Genomic DNA, 9,751 nt, shown 5'->3' on the forward strand with positions numbered 1-9,751 from the left:
GGGAACCACAGCTGGGATGTTGATGTTGGAGACAGTTTACACTGGAGCCTTGGTGTGTTAGAAGAGTCTGTTAAGAGGAAGGGACGCATGAAGTCTGGATGGTTGTTTATACGGTTCTATCAAGGTAAATACTCAGCAGTCTCCACCAGCTCCTTCCTCTCGTCTCTCAGTCCAGAAGAATCTCCAGAGGATCAGAGTGAATCTGGACTGGGACAGAGGAAAACTGTCCTTCTCTGATCTGGATACTAACACACACATACACACCTTCACACACACCTTCACTGATAGGATGTTTCCATTCTTCACCACTGATAAAACCTTAAAGATCGAACCGATGAAGATCTCAGTGATGAAGCAGCAGCTCTGATGATCTCAGCATGAAGAACAAAGTCCAATAAAAACTTATTGATCAGATTGAAACTGTGAGTTTAAAGAGGAAACTGGAGACGATCTGATCATCTGGAAACTTCTTCATCTGTGATCAGATTCAGATTCATCTCCAGGCTGCAGGAAGCAGCAGGGCAGCGTTAAATCCCATGGTTCATATTAAGGTAGTAAATCGGATAAAACCGAACCTGGCTTCTTTTTAAACACTGCAGTACTGCGTGTCGCCGCTGGGTGTCGCTCTATCTCCATTTTTTATTCCTGCTTGTCTCACGCAGCAGATTAAGATCAACCTGATTATCTACAGGAAGTCAAACATTGGTTGGTTCTCATCCGGTTTATTGTCCTTCATCTTTCAAAACATCTGTATTGTTTTGGTTTTCATTAAACTGAAGAACATCGATTTGTTTCAGCCTCATCATGTTCTCATTGGGTTTTTATTCTCCTGGCGGTTCCCAGGTTCCTGTTCCTAAATATGTATCTAATAAATAAATACTTTTCATAATGAGACAATTAAAGATACAATGTAAATAGATTAAAAATAAAATTGAGAATGCGAGATTCTAATGTTTTAATATTAATGGCAGTGAAGTGTTTGTATTGGTGTTAGAATCAGAAACAATGAAATATGTTAATAATGCTACTAACTATTAAAATTATTTTAACAAGATTTGCTTTAAATAATCCAAAACTTCACAGCCAAAACTTCTTTATCATCTGTGTCTGAAAGTTAAACTCCAAACTTTAATTCTTCTTTTTAAAAGGAATTAACTTGAAGAATAAAGAAATAGAAGTATAAGTGATGCTTTTAAATATTTTTATTGGTAAATTTAACATATTAAAACTTTGTAGCATATAAAACAGATCCATTCTGGACATTTTACAAACATTTTTTATGTAAATATTCATTAATTAGTGAAACTTGGGGTTGTATTTTAAAAAATAATCTCAATATTCTGGCCATAAAGAGAAAATAAAGTAGAAACTTTAAAATAATTTCAACCTTTTTCTTTCAGTGACATTAAACTTGAGTTAAGTTTAAATCCACATGCAGAATGACCAGGAATGTCCACCAGGAGGCAGAGTTCACCGCACAAACAGTCTTTCATAGATTCCAACAGGGATGTTCAAAGTCGGGGTCGGGGGCCAATTGTGGCCCTCGAATGGACTTTGTTTGGCCTCAGGCTGTAATTCTAAAGTGATGCCAGTTTGTCGATCAGATGGTCTGTCAATTTCCTCCTAAATATTTATGTTCAATTTTTATTTTTAAGTGGAAATGTGATTTCTACACCAAAAATTAACCTTGTTTTACTCAGTAAGCCAAAAATATCAACAAAGTATATTTTCTAACTGAGGGAAAGTTAGTACACCCTGCTGGCTGATGGCTGTACTGCATTTATCTTCAGTCAGGTCAGTTATTAGCTCTTGTTGCTCTTACTTTTTAACTTTCAGACAGTTATGATGTGCAACCATGGCAACAAGGTGTTGTTTTTACAGCTTTGCATCCCAAAGCTCATTTAGCACCTGAACTCTGACCTCTGACCTCAGAGGAGTTGATAACGATGCAGAGAGAGAAGGAGGAAGTTCAAACCGTCTCTTCCCTCCATCATGATGGACAATAGAAGATCTTTGACAAACAAAATGGATGATCTTTAAACATGGCTCCAGGATCAGATCCCCTACACCAACATCTTTCTAACCAAACGGTCTGACAGATTTAAATGGAGCAGCAAAAGCAAATGAGCTGGATCAGCAGAGCTAACGCATACATCCAGGATGTGTTGCTGTGGAATATCATCTCTGCTGCCTGGATGCTAAGCTGTTAGCATGTCAGCTAACAGTTTTCAGTCAGAGGCCTATTCACATACGTTGGAACACTGACTGCTGCTGCCAAAACAACTCTGAAGATACTGAAAATATTAATTATTGAACAGTGTAATTTCTCTGTTCGGCCTCAAACATGTAAGTTGTTTTTAAACCATGTTTGTTTCTAAAAGTGGAGCTGAGTTTGTTTCATCAGCAGATTCTCGTCTCTTAACACCAAGTTCAATCATGTCTCCATGTTTTGGCTGCGATCCGCATCGGTTCCGCTCCGACGGCCTGCGGGCCGACGCGGATGAAGCGCTGCGTCTTTACGGGAGGATTGGGATGTTTCCGACCGGATCCCATTTGTGTGAAGCTGTTAGCGCTCCGCCTGATACGCCTCTGAGATTAGGAAATGGTTTTACAGTAAGAGGATCGGCCGCCTGGAGGTGAGGAACACACAGCGAGGCTGACGGGACCGGGAGCCGCAGACACGATCCAGAAGGAACAGAACACACGTCATCAGAAGCGTGACGTCACACAGGAAGCAGCGTCTCAGCTTCAGACACAGATATTATCAATAAACGCCCCAAACTGTTTAAAGACTTTAACTCACAAATTACTTCATTTTTTTCTGACTCGTTTTTCTGGCATTTAGCAAATGTATTTTATTTTGTAATCCTAATTGAACTTAACTGGTTTATTCTGTGTCTCTTAACCATAAAATAAAGCAAATTTGAATTACAAAAATAAAAATGCTTAATAAAAACATGACTGTTTTGACAAAAACTCAAGTTTTTCGATAAAACAAAGTTTTGAGCTATTTTGTAAAACTGCAGTGGAATCACTTTTCCCCACATCACACCAGTCACATGATCACCAGCTACTGCCAGAAACCATGAAGAATAAAACAACAGGAAGTAGTTGGAGGTCAAAGCTGTGGCTTGTTTTTTACTGACTTATCTCGTTAACAGATGTAATCACCTGGGATTTTAATTGTTTCTTATTTAATGGAAACTTCGCAGTTGACTTTATGGTTCCTATTTATAACAAATATCATTTGAAATGTAACTCAACTGAATCCAGTTCATTTAAATACAGTTCATTTTTTAAACCAGGGGTTCCCACAGTGGGGGTCGGGGACCCAGGTAGGGTCACAAGACACCAAGTGACAACGGGAAATGATTTTCAGAATATTAGCGATGTGACCCATCAGGTGTATGGAGGGCCAAAAGGGACAAAATTATATTTATAAGTAAATATAGTATGAAATAAATAAATGTGCAACTAAATAATATATAGTTAAATACATTTTAACCACATGTATACAATCAATTAGATTAAAAATATGCAGAATTATTTATAGTATGTATGTGACATATGAATATAACTATATCTACATATAAATCAGTGATTCTTGAAAATAGGGACAAAATGGGTTTTAATTTTCCCATATTTTTTTTTATTATTATTTCTCAACCTTATGTATGCAAATATGACAAATAATGTTTAGGAAATGTAAATATGCTAAGGTGCAGGCTCCCAGTTGCAAATTTTTTTAAAAAATTACATTTTTAATCGACCTGAGCCAGAACTGTCATCACCATCTGACAAAAATAAATATAAAATGATTTTTAAAATATCCAATTAGTGATATTTTTACTCATTTTACAGACAAATGCTTCTCAAGAAACAAAATAAATATTATTTAAAACAAAAAACAACAAAAAGTCCATCTGACGGAGTTGACACAGAACTGAAGGTGGTGACAAACTAGTGAGTAAAATGAAAAACTTGGTACATGTGAAGTATTGCAATTCATGTAAAATACATTAAAATGAATTAATTGCACAATTAAGTGAGATTTGTCAACAATTTCACTGAAAGAGTCACAAAAACTCTGACGGAGTTGAAAAAAAGCCAAACTACCTCAATTTATATGATGTTATTCTGAAGGAGGCCATATTGTAGCTCATCAGGACCATGAAATCTTTAGTTTACCAAAATTAAGCTTTTGTTTCACAAAATTTCATCAAAGTTTTGTAAATTGTCAGTTATGGAGTTGACACATCATGATTGTGAAGAGCAACTTAGGAATAAAACAGAAGAAAAAAAACTAAAGAATAACTTAAGCTAACCGGAGCTAACTAGCCCTCCTAGCAAAGGAAGAGAAAAGACAACGTCATGGGGTCCTCAGAAGTTCTGGTGCCCCCCAATAATGCCTGATTTTTTTACATTCTTTTCATGTCTGACGGTATTGACAAAAACTAGGGACAAATTTCAACGGAGTTGAAAAATATCTAAAATTTATTTTTAATTCAATTTATCGATACTTTTATAATTATTTATATGACTACTTATACTTAATTGTCATAATATATAATTTTAGTATTTCTTTAATTATTTTAAACTATTATAATATATTGATTTCTGCTCCTGGACAAGGGATTTTACAGGCATCATCCACCGACTACAATGTTTAAAATAAAAATATATTCAGCAAATAGCTGGAAAATATACATTGTTGTGCTCACATGACCCAGGTTAGTTTAGTCAGATATTTGAAAAAAATATATTTTGTGTATATTTTATTCAAATTTGGTGCTTTAATCATACGACCTGTTTTGTCCCTATCCTCAAGAATCACTGAAATATAGATAAATATATAAGGGTTTGCATTACTGTGAAATGTTTGCCCTGTTCTTCTCTATTTGGTTTCTCTCCTGTTTTCTGTGCTCATACTTTAATTCCTGACTTTCTGTTTTATTTTGAAATTCCCAGTGGGTTCTGCTTCCTGTGTTTCCTGCCTCAGCTGGTTGGTGTTGCTAATCAGAGTTCGGTGCTGTTCGGTCCTGGTCTGGTTCCTGCAGCGCTTCAGGTGAGCCGCTTTTAGAGCCAAATAATCAACAAAATAAAAACTTTTCAGCTTAATTAGGTTTTTACTGGCGGGAAAAACCGAGAAACAAACAAACACACCTGGCCTGTCGCCATGAAGGTCAGCTGATCATCAGCGGGTTGATAAAATGTTTTATTGATTTAGTGAAACAATAAAACATAAACTATAAAACATCAGCTAACCTGCTAACAAGAAGCTAGCAGGCTAGCTGCTGAGGCCGGTCCAGTAGAGGCCCGTTTGGGTCACTGTAGATAAAAACAACAGCAAATTTCAGACAAGAAAAGCAGAATTTTTGAGAGTTGGGATTAATCAAACACATTTTCTTTTAAAAAAGTGAAGAATCTTTTACCTTGAACATTTCAGAGATTAATCTTAAAATTGCTGTTTTTGTGGCTTTTTGTTAGAAAATTTTACGTTTTGAAATGTCTTAGTTTTTTTCTAAAAAGTTTTAATTACTAAAACTCAGAAATATCCTTTTTTCTCAAGATTATCCTTTTTTTTAAAAAAAAAAAAAACATTTTGAAAAAAAATCTGTTTTTTCTTTGTTTTAGATTAGAAATTTTTAGAAAAATAGAAGAAAATTTTCCAACTTTTTCATAGGAAATTTGACAGATAATTTTGAAATTTCTGATTTTTTTTTCTAGAAAAAGTTTCAGAATCTGAAATTCAGTATATAATTGGATATGTTGCTAGATTAATTTCAAAATCTGTGATTTTTTTTTTCTAGAACATTTCCGACTTGGAGATTTAGTCCATCGTTTTCCATTTAGCACGGCCCTGATACGCCGTCGTCTGAAGCAGTTCTGTCTGTTTGGTTGCTTTTGTTTTCTTCCAGGTTTTGTTTGGACCTTTAACAGATTTCTGGTAGAGGTGCTCAAAGTGTGGCCCGGGGGCCACTTTGTGGCCCTCAGAATGATTTTGTGGACCAATTAATCAAAACTTGAGCCTGGCAGAAATCTGGTGCATCGGCTCTGGATGCAGACAGATTATCCGATCTGAATTTAATTTGCCACATTTTATTGTACAAAATAATTTATTCAAAACTTTTTTCTGCTGCTAAATTATTTAATGAACACAACACTGGTCTTTTCCAGCGTCCAATCTCATCGTTTAAATTAATCCCAACTTCACAGATTAAGGTTTTTTCTGGCATGAAAAAGTTTATAATGGCAGGAAATGAGGTCACAACCAGGAAGTGTTGCTCTGCTCCCCCCTCAGAGCAGTGAGGAAACAGGCGTGTCATAATTTATGACATAAAAAGCATGAATGTTTCAGGCAGAGATGGCACTCCGTAATCGTTTCCTGACTGAATGATTCATGTGGATGTTCTGCTGCTGAATATTTCAGGAAACAAACAGAAACATTTCTGCTCTGAGCTTTAAACTCCTCCGATCAGCCGGCCAGGTTCAGAAATCCTCCTCTATTACTGAATATTAATATGAATATCAGTGGCTTTCATGTCCCTTCTGCTTTTTTCCATTATGTTCTAGATTTTTATTTCCACTGAGCGTTTATTGGTTTAACATGAAAGCTATGAAATCTAAATAGACAAATTGTTTACATTGTTTTAACTCCATGTGTTTTTTCTAACTTTATAGTTATTGAGTTTTTGCATATATGAATCACAGAAAACATAAATAAAAAAACATTGAACACCTCGCAACCACAACTAACACTAAAGGAATAAAATAAAATTCAACTTAAAAACAGAAAATATAAGAAATAAATAAAAAGGAAAAAGTACAAATTATTATTTTTTTCCCTTTTTTTCTTTTATTTTTTCCTTTTATTTCTATTTTTTGTTTTTCTTTATACTTTTTTCTTAGATTTTTTTATTTTTTCCATTTCTTAGTTTTCTCTTTTCTTATGTTTATTTTTCCCTTCATTCTCTTTCTTTCTTTCTGTCTTTCTGCCTCCCTTCCCTCCTTCCTCCCTCCCTAACCGTGACCTCTGACCTTTCCTGACTGCATATGAATCTCCACCGAACGGTTTTGTGAGTCGCTGCGTTGAAAGCTGCGGCCGCAGGAGGCCGCTCTTCCTGCAGCCGCCTGGTGGGAATCTTCCATCCCGCCTGCGCGATGCCCTTCAGAGGGACCCGCCGGCTGTTTGGATGCTGGCCAAGGTTGCCATGGAAACGGCGAGACGACAGGGGGGACAGGAAAAGGCTGTGATGGAGAAACGCTCACTGATTCCCAGTTAGAAAACACGACTTCAACTCAGAGACAAAAGGAACAATGGAGCATTTTAATGCTAATGCTAATTTATTTCATGCTAATTGTTGTTTTCTAGTGAAAACTAAATAATTGAAACTGCAAACTTCCTGAGTTTCTCTTTTCTGTCCTGCAGCAGCAGGATGGAGCTGCTGACCTCAGAGCAGCGACTGGAACCTGCTCACATCAACAGGTGAATGAATTAAAGCTCTGATCAAACGCGGTAAATTAAAATGTGTGTTTGACTGAAGTCGATGCGCTGATCCGAGCCGACGCGGCCGTGAAAAATACATCAGCATGAATGCATGAATGAATGCATGCAGCGCGGTGACAGCAGGAGAGACCATGAATAAATGAACAAATGAAATGAAGAAAGCCAAACATTACACATGTTTAATTGATCAGCATCAAAATAGGAATATTGCTCGACAACCGAGCTGATGGCTGAATCAGAGCTGGAGTTTCACTGGGATACAAGATTAAAGCTGCAACAGTGCCAGAATAAATCTGTACTTAATCTGAGAATAAAGTCTTAAAATGGAAATAAATTATAATACCAGAATAAACTCCTTATAATACTAGAACAGTCATAATGTTACCAAGTGAAATTTGTAATTAGTGAATAAAGTGGTAATAATACAGGAACAGTCACGTCAGTCGTCATATTGCCAAAACAAATTTGTAATCTGTAAAGTTATAATAATACAGGAATAAAATCGGAGTAATACGAGAATAGTTGTAATATTACCAATAAGTCATGATCTCGTTTGGATTTCCTGATTTAATAAACGTTGAAAGAAGTTAAATGTTGGGCGGTACGGTGCTCATAAGAGTTTAAACATGCTGCTTTTCTAGCTTCCTGTAGCTTTTCTAGCTTCCTGTAGCTGCTCGATGTGCAGCAGGGCTAACGCTAGCTACAGCCGTTTGTAAAGTTAGTCAAAAATTAACAATAATTTGATTTAGTAGATTTTCTCCATGCTGTTCATAAATGTCACAAACTAAAGGTTTTTTTACAGACTAAATGTTGCGCTGGCTCAGAGTTTAACGTTACAAATGGCACCCCGTAGTTAGCCTCGGTATCCATGGCAACAAAATGTTTTCCAGAACTTTAACGTAAGAAGTGAAATTCTGTTGTTGTTGTTGTTGTTGACTTCATGAAACGTTTGTAGTTAATAATTACCAAAAAAAATCAGCTTTATTGTTGCCGTGGAAACCTGTTGGTCATGACTTTTGTTCCCTAGTTTAGTTTTTCTGTCATTTGCTGCTTTAATCCTCAATCTGTTGAGTTTTTGGTCATAAATGATTTTTCTCAGAGAAACAAAATGTTTTAATTACAGTAAAAAGGAGTAAGTTTATTTTTTTAAGTGTTGTTTCTTCTGATCTGGACTCGTTTCAGCTCCGCCCCCTGAGGCTTCCTGTTTCGTCCTGTCACATTAAAACACAACCACTACATTATCCTTAAGCATTTCTAATATCGCCGCTCCGTTCGGGGGACAGTGGTCGTTTTAATTTGGGCCCCGGTGGGAATCGGATCCTCTCCCAGGCTGCGGCGGCGCCGGGCTCATCCGATTAGGGACAGCAGACCGGTAAACGGCGTCTCCCCAGGGAGAGAGGGGGGCGGCTCCGATTGGAGCTGATAAATCAAACTGATACACGATCATTATGGAGATTCTCACCTCAGAGGCCACTGTGTGTGTGTGTGTGTGTGTGTGTGTGTGTGTGTGTGTGTGTGTGTGTGTGTATACGCAGTAAGGCAAACACTAACACAGAAAATATTGTCCTCTGCCAGCTGAGACCCAACAATAAGAAAACAAATAATAAAACTTCATTATCCTCGAGGACGACCACTTTTTAATTTATTTTTATTTCTTTAATCCAGCGTTTCGGTTCCTTCTCCTTTTCCACATCAGAGACACCAGAACAACATGTCGGCTTCTCATGTGGCTCCAAACTGAAATGAATCCCATCTTCAAATGATAGATCTGCTATGTAGAGTCACTGCAGTTAAAGGAAAAGAGCAGCTGGAGCTGATTTTAAGGAGATTTTCCAACAGATTTCCTTCTTGTTTGGCTAAAATGTAGAAACAGCTGCAGAATATTTGAAATCTTGTTGATGATATTGGTGGATGTTACGATTATCAGTTTCCATATCTGTCTGTTTTCTTCATCTGAGCTTCCACCTCTGTAAACCTTTAGTCCTTTGGCTAACAGCATTAGCACTGGTTAGCTACTGCAGCTAACTAAAAAGTTAGCAGAGCTAACCTCAAGCAGCTAATTATTAACTTTTGATCTGCTAATGCTAACATGTTTTACCGACATGCTAATTAGTGGAAACTAACATGAAAGAGATATCCCAGCATATTTAGCAGAAGCTAACGCTAATATGCTATACCAACATTCTGCACCCTCTCTCTCTCTCCCCCTCTCTCGCTCTCCCCCCGTCTCTCTCTCTCCCCCTC

General features: G+C 37.0%; 1 long non-coding RNA gene across 1 annotated transcript in view; it reads left to right on the forward strand.

Annotated features, from left to right (window-relative positions):
• The window catches only part of LOC107833505 (uncharacterized), an 18,370-nt gene extending 8,943 nt beyond the window's left edge, over positions 1-9,427 (forward strand). Inside the window, exons 3-5 of the long non-coding RNA XR_001659251.1 lie at positions 4,969-5,065; positions 7,430-7,486; positions 8,690-9,427. This is a non-coding gene — a long non-coding RNA (uncharacterized LOC107833505). The remainder of the gene's footprint in view (positions 1-4,968; positions 5,066-7,429; positions 7,487-8,689) is intronic.
• Positions 9,428-9,751: the final 324 nt, after the last annotated feature.

Source organism: Poecilia formosa, unplaced genomic scaffold, assembly GCF_000485575.1.
Source record: "Poecilia formosa unplaced genomic scaffold, Poecilia_formosa-5.1.2 Scaffold399, whole genome shotgun sequence".
NCBI lineage: Eukaryota > Metazoa > Chordata > Actinopteri > Cyprinodontiformes > Poeciliidae > Poecilia > Poecilia formosa.